The sequence below is a fragment of the Scyliorhinus canicula genome, chromosome 18 (genome assembly GCF_902713615.1).
Source record: "Scyliorhinus canicula chromosome 18, sScyCan1.1, whole genome shotgun sequence".
NCBI lineage: Eukaryota > Metazoa > Chordata > Chondrichthyes > Carcharhiniformes > Scyliorhinidae > Scyliorhinus > Scyliorhinus canicula.
In genome coordinates, this window is record NC_052163.1 from 16,468,799 (window position 1) to 16,483,702 (window position 14,904).

Here is a 14,904-nt window from a genome sequence, read left to right on the forward strand (position 1 = left end):
AATACATGAAACTATCAAAAAACAGCTAAAAGATATAACGATAGCATTTTTGAATTTAAAAAGATGATGAGGAAAATTTGAAAGACCATTGAATAATAAATAAGGATTACTTTCTGTATACTACAGACTTTAATGCATTTTGTGCTTTCCTTTCTGATTCCAACCCAAGATGACCTGGTGAGATATGACAACAGTGTGCCCAATATTGCAATGCAGCAAGTTCTAACTGTAAACACATAATGCAAAAATTTATCCCATAAAATTAATAGCATAACATGTAGCAAGTTACTACCAAATGTTCTTAACAGCTGTATTTTGTTACAGAGTTACAAATAAATTATAAACCACTACGATTTTTTAGAAACCAAGTCTGGAAAGTATATACTAGAATCTCACTGGTACTGTTTCAATTCATCAGTAATCTCAAAGTTTTCCTCTGCTCCGCAATATATTTTTACCAAGAAGGCTAGTAATCGGAGGGGCGAATCATGATCCTGCTATTTTGAGACAGGGTGGAGAAAGCAAAACTTAACACACCAAATTTGTATTAGTTGGATGGCAGCAGTTTCAAAATCAGGTAAATCGACTTCTGCCTGATTAACATAGATTCTTTGGATGCTGCTACTTTTACACAAATCCAGCACTCGTAATACAAAGGACTCTGATACCCATTTTAGGAAAATAGTGGTGTGCATGCCTTGACCAGGTTAACTGGTAATGCAACTGCGGGGAGCCCAAAAGTTTAAAATAACTTTTCTTGGTCCAAGATCATGCATGCTTCCCTGAACTTCCAAAATTGATCCCACGCTGACATTCTTGTTGACTGGGTCAGTATCTGACAGAAAATATTGTGCAGCATAAAGCAAATGGCTCCCCCATATAGGTGGCAAGCCAGGCGCCAGTGTCCTGCAGAACCAACATCTGGAGGCCGAACTGAATTTTATTGAACATTCGGCAGCTGACAATGTAGACCTCCGTTCCGGTATCGAGCTCCATCTGGATGGCGCTGCATTCACCTGCAGGTTAATCTGGATTGGCGCCATTATGCAATGTAGCTGCTGGTAGGAGGTGTTCTCGTCGTCTACATAAAAAGCCTGGGGGGGAGGGGGTATGCACCCTCATGGGGTTGTCCGCCACCTCGGTTTCAGCGGCCAACTGCTGCCGGCCAGTACCCAATATCTAGGTCCTCTTGGTGTGGGGAGTCTGCGCGACAGTTCTCTTGGTTTTGGCAGTGGCAGCTTGCGTCCCTGCGGAAATTGCCCCATCATTGAGAACCCCTTCTCTTCGGGTCAGGGCAAAGTCGAAAGGTAGTCAGTCAGGCTGCTTAGTGTCAGGATCGCCATGCCTTGGAGTTCCCAAGTGACCTGCTCAGCACTCTTGCAGGGGATGACTCTCTCAACCACCCATTGCAGATCCAGGTGGGTTTCTGCTAAAACATTTTATGTGTTGTTGGACTGTGGATGCCATAGAACAAGCGGTCTCTCATTGTTTCATTCAACGTGGTGCCAAAGTCTCAGGTTTCAGCCAATTTACGCAACCAGGCCAAGAAGTCGTTAGTCAATTCATCCAGGGGCTGGGTAGTGGTGTCAAATCAGAACTGGCAAACAATTAGCGGGGCTTGGGGTTACACTGGTCCCCTAAGGCGGCAAAAGACACGAGTGGGATTCTCTGTTCCTGGAACTAAGTGTTAATGCCAGGGCAGGATTCGTGGACATCTACAAAAGCAAAATCGATTCAGTGACCATTGAAGAACTACACCGGCACCATGTAGGACACAATCGATTCCAATGAGGAATGGTGCAGGATTCACCGGATTTGCGATTGACACTCAGCAGGCTGACAAGCTGCAGCCACATATCTACTACACTCCCTACATTATCTCATCACAGCCAACAAGATGGCACAGGTTGCGCTGGAGCGCGCCCATCCCACGGATGGGTCGGCTGGGGCGAGAGAGCACTAGTGGCCTGGAGGGATGCCCATACGACCCATGGCACTACGTTGATAGTGGGCAGTCAATGGTGTGCGCAGCCACATGGCTGTCTTGCAGGCTGTGGCAACGGTGTTCCATTCCCTATCCTATGAGGGCTCCCCTCATTATAGAGTAAGCCCCGCCCTGATACCAGGGAAGTTTGTATTGTGTGGAGGTCACGGGAACCTGTTGGTCCACACCCTGTGAACTCCATGGGGATATAACAGTGTATTAATTCTCTCATCACTGATTGCTTCAACATCACCAGTAGCCATGACCTTAGTAATGTCTCTTCTCATGATGATCAATGCCATCTGCTTCATGCCTTTGAACTCTTCCAATTGAACCTGAGGCATGTCTGCTATGCGAGCAAAGCCCATGGCCCAGGCATTCCAGCTCACCTGTTCACAATCCAAGTTGATCTACATTTGGGCCCAGTGCATCTGGGACCTTAAGCACTTGTGTGCTGCTGACTGGGATATTGTGACGATTCCAGTTATGGTATAACTCGACGGGAAGATCCCAGAACCCTGGCTCAAAAGACTGAAACCTCTTCTAATGAACGACTTATGATGGGGCCCAGAGACACTGGATGACACATTTCAGCTGCTACTGCCTACTCCAAGGTCAGGGGTCCTGGTGTTTTATTTCCAACCACATATGAGGTGGACAGGCTGTCAACACATATTCAGCCCTTGGCATACTCATCACTAGAGAGTACCCTCAGATATTGGAGACCTAAGCATTGATGTTAGGGTGGGGTGGGGGGCGGAGGGGGCTTAAAATTCCATGGATGTGGGGTGCTAGCAGTTCTGCATCTTTACTGCATCATCAATGTGGGAGGTGGGAGAGACCATTCTCACACTCCACAGGATGAAGCGCCGAGTGTGCGCGGGGGTTTGTCCTTTTGTTATTAATTTTTTTTACAGGTTGTGGGCTTCACTTGCTAGGCCAGCATTTGTTGTCCATCACTAGTTGTCCTTGAGAAAGTGCTGGTTAGCTGCCTTCTTGAACCACTGCAGTTCGTGTGGTGTAGGTTTACCCACTGTGATATTCGGAGGAGGGAGTTCCAGGATTTTGACCCTGCGACAGTGAAGGAACGGCGATATATTTCCAAGTCAGGATGGTGATGACCTGGAGAGAAACTTCCAGGTGGTGGTTGTCCCATTTATTTGCTGCCCTTGTCCTTTTAGATGGTAGTGGTTGTTGGTTTGAAAGGTGCTGCCTAAGGAGGCTTGGTGAGTTCCTACAGTGCATCTTATATATGGTGCACACTGCAGCTACTGTGCATCAGTGGTGGAGGGAATTAATGTTTGTGGAAAGGGTGCAAATCAATTAGGCTGCTTTTCTCTGGATGGTGTCAAGCTTCTTCAGGGTTGTTGGAGCTGCACTCATCCAAGCCAGTGAGGAATATTTCATTACTGTGGTAAACCACTGTTACACCTGTATTAGGTGATGTAAGGGAGGACCTGTATTACAGGTTTGCCGGTAGCCCCTACCTGCTGGCTCCGCTCAGGAAGAGGAGTATAAATATGCATGTCCTCTATTCAACTGCCATTTTGCCAGCTGCTGCAGGAGGCCACGCATCCTACTGCAATAAACCTACAGTTGTAGGTAGTGGACAGGCTTTCAGGAGAAAGATGAGTTACTCGATACAAGATTCCTGGCCTCTGGCCTGCTCTTGTAGCCACAGTTCACATTTATATGATTAGTCCAGTTCAGTTTGTGGTCAATGGTAACCAGGATGTTAATAGTCGGGGATTCAGTGATGGTAATGCTATTGAATGTCAAGGGGCAATGGTTTGATTGTCCTATTGGAGAAAAAGCCTAGCACTTGTGTGGCGTGAATGTTACTTGCCAGCCCAAGCTGGATATTGTCCAGGTCTTGCTGCATTTGCTTGTGGACTGCTTCAATGTCCAAGGTGGCACAACTGGTGCTGAACATTGTGCAATCATCAACAAACATCCCCACTTCTGACTTTACGTTGGAAGGAATATTGTTGATGAAGCAGCTGAAGGTGGTTGGGCCTAGGGCACTACAATGAGGAACTCCTGCAGTGATGTTTGGGACTGAGATTACTGACTTTGAACAACGCAATGTAGCCATCTATGGCTACCTGCAAAGGACCATGGTAATTATGGCCAACCCAGGACTCAGACAGGTACAGAGCCTTTGTGTATTTGAAACACAGTTAACCAGACCTGTTAGAAAACCCCCGCTTGTTTGCATTTTAATAGCCCATTTTCCCAGGACAATAGAACTCCAACCAAGCAACCGGTACAGCCACAGACTGATCGGCGCCACTACCTTTACTCAGAAAGCCCAACTGCCAAGGTCAATGACCACTAAGGATCTGCCCAGCTACCAAGGCACCCGTCCCATAATGGCCAAAATTGAAGAAAGTGATCAGAGCCTTGTCGAACTATTGGGTCCAAGGTTAAGGACCGCCCCAAAGAGCGCAGAATCCCAGAGGGATAAAAGAGGACACAGCCATGTGTTCTGCCTCTTTTGGATCCGGCCTGTGCCAACCCAATTGTAACAGGGGCAGCCAGCCAAGTTAAAGACCAACAATCGCTACTTGACAGATGAGCCCAGCAGAGACACAGCCACTTTCTTCACACCAGCCAAGTGAAATCCAGATAAAGGCCTTATCCATTTGCACAGTGCTGGTCGCCCTGAAGTTAAGTATAGGTTATTATAGCTGATAGTGTAGTTTAACTCGTAGTAGATATTGTGTTTGCATGTCGAGATATCTCTTGAACTAACTAACTGGTTATGTGGTCATTTGATCGATATAAGGGAAGGTTTGTGGTTCACCAACATCATTAATATGAGCAACAGTATTGGAGACGCTGTTGGGATCGAAACGGTCAACACCAACCATCTTCCTTTGTATTAGGTATGACTCCAACCAGTGGAGAGTCTTCCCCCCGATTCCCATTGACTCCAATCTTCCTCCAGCTCCTTGATGCCATACTGGATCAAATTCTCCCTTGATGTCAAGAGCAGTAACTCTCACCTCACCTCTGGAGTTCAACTCTTTTGTCAATGTTTGAACCAAAGCTGAAATGAGGTGAGGAGCACAGTCGTCCTGGTGGAACCCAGACAGAGCAGGTCATTGTTAAGGAAGAGCTACTTGAGAGCACTTTGAGAGTCCTTCCAACACTTTACTGATGACTGAGTGTCGACTGATGGGGCACTAATTAGTTGGGTTAGACTTGTCCTGCTCTTTGGGTACAGAACCAACTTAGGCAATTTTCCCACTTTCATGCCCTGGTTACCCAAAGCAGGAAACATTGTTAGTTAGAGGAGCTCCAGGTCTGGATTTCAAAGCTTGCACAGCAATTTAGGTCACTGCAGCAGATCCATGAGAATGACAGTTTTGTGCACAGCAAGATTATAGATGTGTTCAGCCCAAAGTTTAAGGGTTTGTAGATAGAAAATGAATGGATGACCTCTAGGCTTCAAGAATGACCAGGCAAATTGAGTATGAGCATCGTGTTTATTTTGCTCTCCAATCAATATCCCATTCTGAATACTGGTGTGTGTGAGACGGTTCTTTTAGCACATGTAGCAGGATTCAGTCCTTACAGCTTGGAATTGCTTGGTCCTTTTTCACCCGGTTTAAGGGGTGTTTGCTGGTGTGAGGTGCGTGAACACTGAGAAATAGAAGTGCTCCATCGGCATACCAGATGAGGAGTGTAGCGAGTAAGAGGCAGCAATCTGGACAAGAGATTATTTGAGGTGTGACAGAGGAAAAGATGGCAGAAGGTTCTGGAATGTCATTGCCCGCCCAGTGATCAACTGCCAACTACTGGACTTTTTGAACATTATGTTTCAGCAGCAGAGGCAGGAGGCTTCAGCGAACCTGGCAAAGGTGGTGGAGCCTCTTAGGGTGGCTATTGAGAGAGTGGTGCAAAGGCAGGAGGTACAGAGTCTGGCGCTTCAGAAGGTGGAGGGGTTGGTGTGAGAGCATGAGTACCGGCTGGCCTTGTAGAGGCAGAGATGGTGCTCATGGCAAAAAGCCATAAGCGGTTCAGGGAAAAGGTGGAGGACCTGGAGAATCGCTCCAAAAAGCGGAATTTCTGGATCGTGGGGCTGTCTGAAGGGATTGAGGGAAAGCAGGCAATAAAGTATGTGACAAATATGTTTGAGAAGTTGATGGGAGAGGGGATCTTTGACCATCCCCTAAGATAGATCGAGCGCTCAGGGCATTAAGGAGGGGGCGGAAGACGAGGGAACCACTGAAGGTAATGGTGGCGAGGCTGCATCATTTCCTTGACAAGGAGAAGATACTGAGGTAGGCGAAGAAAATTAGATAGTGCACTTGGGAAGGAAACGTGCTGAGGATTTACCAAGACTTGGATGCAGAGGTGGACAAGTGGTGGCCAGTTTCAATCGGATCAAGGCGGCCTTCCAGAAGGAAGGAGTGAAGTTTGGGGTGTTGTATCCTGCTCATTAGTGGGTCACACACCAGAATCAATGGTTTTATTTAGATATGCCAGAGGAGACACGTGAATTTATAAGAGACCATGGACTGGAAGTGTGTGTGGACATTGAACTTTGGAGATGCTAATGTGGGGAAAGTGACAGAGGAGTTGAACAAATACTTTGCGTCAGTCGTCACGATGGAAGACACTACACACATTCCAAAAATACATAATAAATATGCAAAAGGAGGGCGAATAAATACACCAATCACTGTGGGAAAAGTACTGGGAAACTAATGGGGCTAAAGACCGATGCGTCCCCTGGACTTAATGGGCTGCATCCCAGGATACTAAAGGAAGTAGCTACAGAGATGGTAGATGTACTGGTCGTAATCCTTAAAGAATCCTTATATTCTGGAAAATTCCCAGAGGATTAAAAAACTGCTAATGCAACAACTTTATTCCAAAAAGGTGGGAGACAAAAATCAAGCAACTACATGCCAGTTAGCTTAACCTGTCATTGACATAGAATTTACAGTGCAGAAGGAGGCCATTCGGCCCATCGAGTCTGCACCGGCTCCTGGAAAGAGCACCCTACCCAAGGTTAACACCTCCACCCTATCCCCATAACCCAGTAACCCCACCCAACACTAAGGGACACTAAGGGCAATTTATCAAGGCCAATCCACGTAACCTGCACATCTTTGGACTGTGGGAGGAAACTGGAGTACCCGGAGGAAACCCACGCACACACGGGGAGGATGTGCAGACTCCGCACAGACAGTGACCCAAGCCGGAATCGAACCTGGGACCCTGGAGCTGTGAAGTGATTGTGCTATCCACAAGGCTACCGTGCTGCCCTGAGAAAATGTTAGAGTCCATTGTAAAGGATATAACAGCAGAGAATTTAGAAAGGCATAATATAATCAAGGAAAGTCAGCATGGCTTCATGAAGGAACAATCATGCCAGACAAATTTATTAGAAATCCTTGAGATGGTAACGAGCAGGATAGATGAAGGGAACCTGAAGATGTAATATACTTCGATTGCCAAAAGGCGTTTGAAAAGGTAACACACAAAAGGCTACTTAATGAGATAATGGTGTAGGGGGTAATACATTAACATGGATAGAGGATTGGCTAACTGATAGAAGACAGAGTTGGGATAAGATGAGCTTTTTCAGGATGGCAACCTGTAACTAGTGGAGTGCCTAAGGGATCCATGCTAGGGCCACAATTATTCATAATATACTTTAATGACTTGGACGAGGGAAGTTAATGCACTACAGTAGTCCCCCTTTATAACGCGGGTGTTGGGATCCAAGACAGCCACCCGCGTTGTAACCGAGCCGCGGATATCCATGATGGGGGTTTTAAATTTATTTCAAAATCTATGCTAGCGCTTCCCATTGTGAGTCTACGGGGGGGGCGGGGGGAGAGGTCAGACCCCCGTAGACTCACAATGGGAAGCGCTAGCATAGATTTTTAAATAAATTTAAAACCCCCATCGTGGATCCAATTAAAATTTCAGCGGCCGGCTCACTTTGATCCGGAGAGGGAAGCTGCTCTCACTGAAATCAGCCGGCCGCTGAAATTGACACTGCCCGCTGCTCTCTCCCTCCAATCCAACTTTTAAGTTTTAATGTTTCTGATTGGAGGGAGAGAGCAGCCGGCAGTGTCAAATTCTTTTTTTTTTCCTCCGGCTTGCCCCCTCTCCCCCCACATTCTCCAACTAGACCCCTCTCCCCCCACACCCTCCGACTCGCCCCCTCTCCCCCCCCAACACCCTCCGGCTCGCCCCCTCTCCCCCCACATCCTCCAACTAGACCCCTCTCCCCCCAACACCCTCCGGCTCGCCCCCTCTCCCCCCACATCCTCCGGCTCGCCCCCTCCCCACACCCTCCGGCTCGCTCCCTCTCCCCCTCTCCCCCACACCCTCCTGCTCTCCCCCACAGCGTCCAGCTCGCCCCCTGTCCCCCCACACCCTCCGGCTCGCCCCCTCCCCACACCCTCCGGCTCGCCCCCTCCCCCCCCCCCTCCTCCCCCGTCCCCCAAGACCCGCAGGGCCCCCCTCACTCCCCCAACACCCGCAGGTCCACCCTCTCCCCCACACCCCCAGGGGGGTCTCCCCCACACCCGCCCCCCTCTTCTCCCCCCCCCGCCCCCCTCTACTCCCCCCCAACACCCGCCCCCTCTTCTCTCCCCCCCAACACCCGCCCCCTCCTCTCCCCCCCCCACACCCGCCCCCCTCCGCTCCCCCCCCAACACCCGCCCCCCCCCCCTCCCCCCCCAACCCCCGCCCCCCTCCTCCCCCCCCCCCCCAACACCCGCAGGGCCCTCCTCTCTCCCCCAACACCCGCAGGTCCACCCTCTCTCCCCCACACCCACAGGGGGGGTCTCCCCCACACCCGCCCCCCTCCTCTCCCCCCCAACACCCACCCCCCTCCTCTCCCCCCCCAGCACCCGCCCCCCTCCCCCCCCCCCCAACACCCGCCCCCCTCCTCTCCCCCCAACACCCGCCCCCCCTCTTCTCCCCCCCAACACCCGCCCCCCCCTCTTCTCCCCCCAACACCCGCCCCCCCTCTTCTCCCCCCCCAACACCCCCCCCCCCTCTTCTCCCCCCCAACACCCGCCCCCCCTCTTCTCCCCCCCAACACCCGCTCCCACTCTTCTCCCCCCCAACATCCGCCCCCCTCTTCTCCCCCCCTCTTCTCCCCCCCAACACCCGCCCCCCCTCTTCTCCCCCCCAACACCCGCCCCCCCTCTTCTCCCCCCCTCTTCTCCCCCCAACACCCGCCCCCCCTCTTCTCCCCCCCCAACACCCGCGCCCCCTCTTCTCCCCCCAACACCCGCCCCCCTCTTCTCCCCCCCAACACCCGTCCCCCTCTTCTCCCTCGCAACACCCGCCCCCCCTCTTCTCTCCCCCCCAACACCGCCCCCCCTTTTCTCCCCCCAACACCCGCCCCCCTCTTCTCCCCCCCCAACACCCGCCCCCCTCTTCTCCCCCCAACACCCGCCCCCCCTCTTCTCCCCCCCAACACCCGCCCCCCCTCCTCTCCCCCCCAACACCCGCCCCCCTCTTCTCCCCCCCAACACCCTCCCCCCCTCTTCTCCCCCCAACACCCACCCCCCCTCTTCTCCCCCCCAACACCCGTCCCCCTCTTCTCCCCCCCCAACACCCGCCCCCCCTCTTCTCCCCCCCAACACCCGCTCCCACTCTTCTCCCCCCCAACATCCGCCCCCCCTCTTCTCCCCCCCTCTTCTCCCCCCAACACCCGCCCCCCCTCTTCTCCCCCCCACACCAACCCGCCCCCCCTCTTCTCCCCCCCTCTTCTCCCCCCCCCAACACCCGCCCCCCTCTTCTCCCCCCCCAACACCCGCCCCCCCTCTTCTCCCCCCAACACCCGCCCCCCCCTCTTCTCCCCCCCCAACACCCGCCCCCCCTCTTCTCCCCCCCAACACCCGCCCCCCTCTTCTCCCCCCCCAACACCCTCCCCCCCTCTTCTCCCCCCAACACCCCGCCCCCCCTCTTCTCCCCCCAACACCCGTCCCCCTCTTCTCCCCCCCCAACCCCCGCCCCCCCTCTTCTCCCCCCCAACACCCGCTCCCACTCTTCTCCCCCCCAACATCCGCCCCCCCTCTTCTCCCCCCCTCTTCTCCCCCCCAACACCCGCCCCCCCTCTTCTCCCCCCCAACACCCGCCCCCCCTCTTCTCCCCCCCTCTTCTCCCCCCCAACACCCGCCCCCCCTCTTCTCCCCCCCCAACACCCGCGCCCCCTCTTCTCCCCCCCAACACCCGCCCCCCCTCTTCTCCCCCCCAACACCCGTCCCCCTCTTCTCCCTCGCAACACCCGCCCCCCCTCTTCTCTCCCCCCCAACACCCGCCCCCCCTTTTCTCCCCCCAACACCCGCCCCCCCTCTTCTCCCCCCCCAACACCCGCCCCCCCTCTTCTCCCCCCAACACCCGCCCCCCCTCTTCTCCCCCCCAACACCCGCCCCCCCTCTTCTCCCCCCCCACACCCGCCCCCCTCTTCTCCCCCCCCAACACCCTCCCCCCCTCTTCTCCCCCCCAACACCCGCCCCCCCTCTTCTCCCCCCCAACACCCGTCCCCCTCTTCTCCCCCCCCAACACCCGCCCCCCCTCTTCTCCCCCCCCAACACCCGCCCCCCCTCTTCTCCCCCCAACACCCGCCCCCCCTCTTCTCCCCCCCCAACACCCGCCCCCCCTCTTCTCCCCCCCAACACCCGCCCCCCTCTTCTCCCCCCCAACACCCTCCCCCCCCTTCTCCCCCCCAACACCCGTCCCCCTCTTCTCCCCCCAACACCCGCCCCCCCTCTTCTCCCCCCCCAACAACCCGCCCCCCCTCTTCTCCCCCCCAACACCCGCCCCCCTCTTCTCCCCCCCCCAACACCCGCCCCCCCTCTTCCCCCCCCCAACACCCGCCCCCCTCTTCTCTCCCCCCCAACACCCCGCCCCCCCTTTTCTCCCCCCAACACCCGCCCCCCCTCTCTCCCCCCAACACCCGCCCCCCCTCTTCTCCCCCCAACACCCGCCCCCCCTCTTCTCCCCCCCAACACCCGTCCCCCTCTTCTCCCCCCCCCAACACCCGCCCCCCCTCTTCTCCCCCCCAACACCCGCCCCCCCCTCTTCTCCCCCCCAACACCCGCCCCCCCTCTTCTCCCCCCCCACACCCGCCCCCCCTCTTCTCCCCCCCCAACACCCGCCCCCCCTCTTCTCCCCCCAACATCCGCCCCCCCTCTTCTCCCCCCCCAACACCCGCCCCCCCTCTTCTCCCCCCCCCAACACCCGCCCCCCCCCTCTTCTCCCCCCAACACCCGCCCCCCCCCCCCCCTCGGCAGTGTCAATTTCAGCGGCCGGCTGATTATTTCAGTGAGAGCAGCTTCCCTCTCTGGATCAAAGTGAGCCGGCCGCTGAAATTGACACTGCCGGCTGCTCTCTCCCTCCAATCCAACTTTTAAGCTTTAATGTTTCTGATTGGAGGGAGAGAGCAGCGGGCAGTGTCAATTTCAGCGGCCGGCTCACTTTGATCCAGAGAGGGAAGCTGCTCTCACTGAAACAATCAGCCGGCCGCTGAAATTGACACAACTGACAGTTGGGGTCCATCAGCCCCCCCGCGGTATATCGCGAACCGCGGTATTGCGGAGCGCGGTATAACGGGGGACTACTGTATTGCCCAGTTTGTGGATTACAAAAAAATAGATGGGAAGGCAAATGCTGAGGATGACACAAAGTTCAAAGGGATATAGACAGGTTAGGCAAGTGGGCAAAAATTTGGTAGATGGAATATAATGTAGGAAAATGTGAAGCTATGCACTTTGGTAGGAAGAATAAAGGAGCTGAATATTATTTAAATGGAGGGACAGCAGAAAACGGCAGCACAGAGGTATTTAGGGGTCCTTGTGCATGAATCACAAAATTTAGCATGCAAGTTCAGCAGTCAAATGGGAAAGCAAATGAAATGTTGATCTTTATCTGTAAAGGGAATGGAGTATAAACATAGGGAAGTTCTGCTAAAGCTATACAAGGCATGAGTTAGACCACACCTGGAATACAGTTTTTGTCCCCTTATCTATGAAAAAATATACTGGCATTGGAGGCAGTCCAGAGAAGGTTCACAAGGTTGATTCTGGGTATGGAGGGATTTTCTTATGAGAGGTTAAGTTGATTGGGTCTGTAGAGTTAGAAGAATGAGAGGTGACCTTATTGAGACATATAGGATTCTCAGGTTTGAGAGGGAAGATGCTGAGAAGATGTTTCCTCTTGTGGGCAAGTCTAGGGCCAGAGGGCATAATCTCAGAGTAAGGGGTTGTCTATTTAAAGCAGAGATGAGGAGGAATTTCTTCTCTTCGAGGGTAGTAAATCTGTGGAATTCCTTACTGCAGAGAAATGTAGAGGCTGGATCATTAAGTATGGTCAAGGCTGAGAAAGACAGATTTTTAATCAGCAAGGGAATTAAGGGTTATGGAGATAAAGAAGAAAAATGGAGTTGAGGATTCAGATCAGCCATGACTTCATTGAATGGCGAAAAAGACTCAATGAGCCGAGTGACCTACTTCTGCTCCTCCGCCTTTTGGCGTTAGCCTTCGACTTTAATAGTATTGAACAAAAAAAACATAGATCACCATTTTGAAAGATACAACTCATCTAGGTGTTCAACCTTCTGCCATTTACCAATGGGTTCCTACCCATTCAGGATTTAGATAATGTCTGCCCATTAAAATCTACCATTTACTGGTAGGAGATGACTACTTTAGCATAATGTCTTCTCAGAAACGCACCAACATTACACACATAACCCAATCCTGTGTAATTAAATGTCTCTTGAGACACTATTATCAATAAATTAGTTAACTCATAAACTATTCTTTAAAGGGGTGGTCCCGTGTGGTCTGGGAGAGAGGTCAGTTGTGGTCAGCTCAGTTACGCTAACAAATCAGAGTTAGATCAAGGATGAAACCAGCATAATATTTTATGGTGGTAAATTCTGCGTATCTGGCCCAAGTCTTTGACTCCGAGCTCAGAGTTGGGCGGCACGGTGGTACAATGGTGAGCACTGCTGCCTCACAGCTCCAGGGTCCCAGGTTCAATTCCGGCCTTGGGTGACTGTGTAGCATTTGCACTTTCTCCCCTGCGTGGGTTTCCGCCGGGTGCTCCAGATTCCACCCACTGTCCAAAGATGAAATGAAATGAAAAATCGCTTATTGTCACAAGTAGGTTTCAAATGAAGTTACTGTGAAAAGCCCCTAGTCGCCACATTCCGCCGCCTGTTCAGGGAGGCTGGTACGAGAATTGAATCGTGCTGCTGGCCTGCCTTGGCCTGCTTTAAAAGCCAGCGATTTAGCCCTGTGCAGGTTAGGTGGATTGGCTATGCTGAATCGCTTTTTAGATATGTCGGGTTACTGGGTTACAAGGATAGGGTGGATGCCTGGGATTAGGTGGGGTGCTCTTTCCAAGTGCCGGTACAGACCTGATGGGCAGAATGGCCTCCTTCTGCACTGTAAATTTTATGATTCTATGACATTCGCTGGGGGTCCTGACAATGGAAATTGACCTATTGGAAGTTTAAACTTCAGGGTAATGCCTGATTCATGGGCGGGATTCTCCGTGAATCGGCACGATGGCCCAAACACAGTGCCAAAAATGGCTCAAATCATTCCGGCATTGGGCCCCCCAAAACATCGTAAATTCTCCTGCCCCGAGGCTAGTAGCGGCGTGACATCAGAAAAGACTCCACACTCCCCCCCCCCCCCCCCCCCTCCCCGGAGACCCGGCAAAATGGCCGCCCGCCGCACAGTGCCAAGTGAGACCCCCACTGCCTGCCCCCTTCCCCCATATTCTTCATACTCCCTTCCCCATAATTGCTTCCCCCATATCCACCCTTCGCCCATATCAGCCCATATCCCCCTTTCCGCCATATTCCCCCTTCCCCCATATCCCCCCTTCCCCCATATCCCCGTATCCTCCCTTCCCCATATCCCCTTCCCCATATCCCCCATATCCTCCTTCCCCCATATCCCCCTTCCCCATATCACCCCCTATCCCCCCTTCCCCCATATCCCCTTCCCCATATCCCCCGAACCCCATATCCACCCTTCCCCCATATCAGCCCATATCCCCCTTCCCCCATATCCTCCCTTCCCCATATCCCCTTCCCCATATCCCCCAATATACCCCCTTCCCCATATCCCCCTTCCTACATATTCCCTTTTCTCCCATATCCCCTTCACCCTATCCCCCTTCCCCATCCCCCTTCCCCCATATTCCCCTTCCCCCATATCCCTCTTCCCCCATATCCCCTTCCCCATATACCCCTTCCACTATATGACCCCTTCCCTCATATCCCCCCTTCCCCCATATCCCCCTTCCGCCATACCTCCTTCCCCTATATCCCTCCTTCCCCCATATCCCCCCTTCCCCCATATCCCCCTTCCCCTATATCCCCCCTTCCAGCATATCCCCATATCCCCCCTTCCCTCATATCCCCCTTCCCCATATCCCCTCTTCCCCCATAACCCCCTTCCCCTATCCCCCCTTCCACCTCCCCGGCACGCAGTGTCCCCAAACCTCCCCACCCTCTCCTCCCCGGCACGCACCCTTCCCAACACCCCACCCTCCTCCCTAGCACGCAGCCTCTCCATCACTCGCCCTCAATGGCGCCCACCCCCCTCTCCTTCCCAGCACGCACCCTCTCCAACTCCCCACCCCACCTCTCCTCCCCGGCACACACCCCCACCCCCCAACCCCCCCCCCCCTCCCCCCCGGTGCGCACACTCTCCATGATGCACCCTCTCCACCACGCACTCTCTCCATCACGCACCCTCTCCAACCCCCCCATCCCCTCTCCTCCCTTCCTGCCCCTCCACCCAGCACCTCGCTTCCCGCAGCCCCTCCTTTCCCCCAGCCCTTTCCCCCCAGACCGTCCTTTCCCCCCAGCCCCTTTGGCATCATTTTTGAATTTATAATTTTCACACAAGAATTTC

General features: G+C 53.6%; 1 protein-coding gene across 1 annotated transcript in view; it reads right to left on the bottom strand.

Moving 5' to 3' along the window:
* LOC119953684 (dynein heavy chain 17, axonemal-like) overlaps positions 1-14,904 on the bottom strand; it is an 821,504-nt gene that overhangs the window by 636,523 nt on the left and 170,077 nt on the right.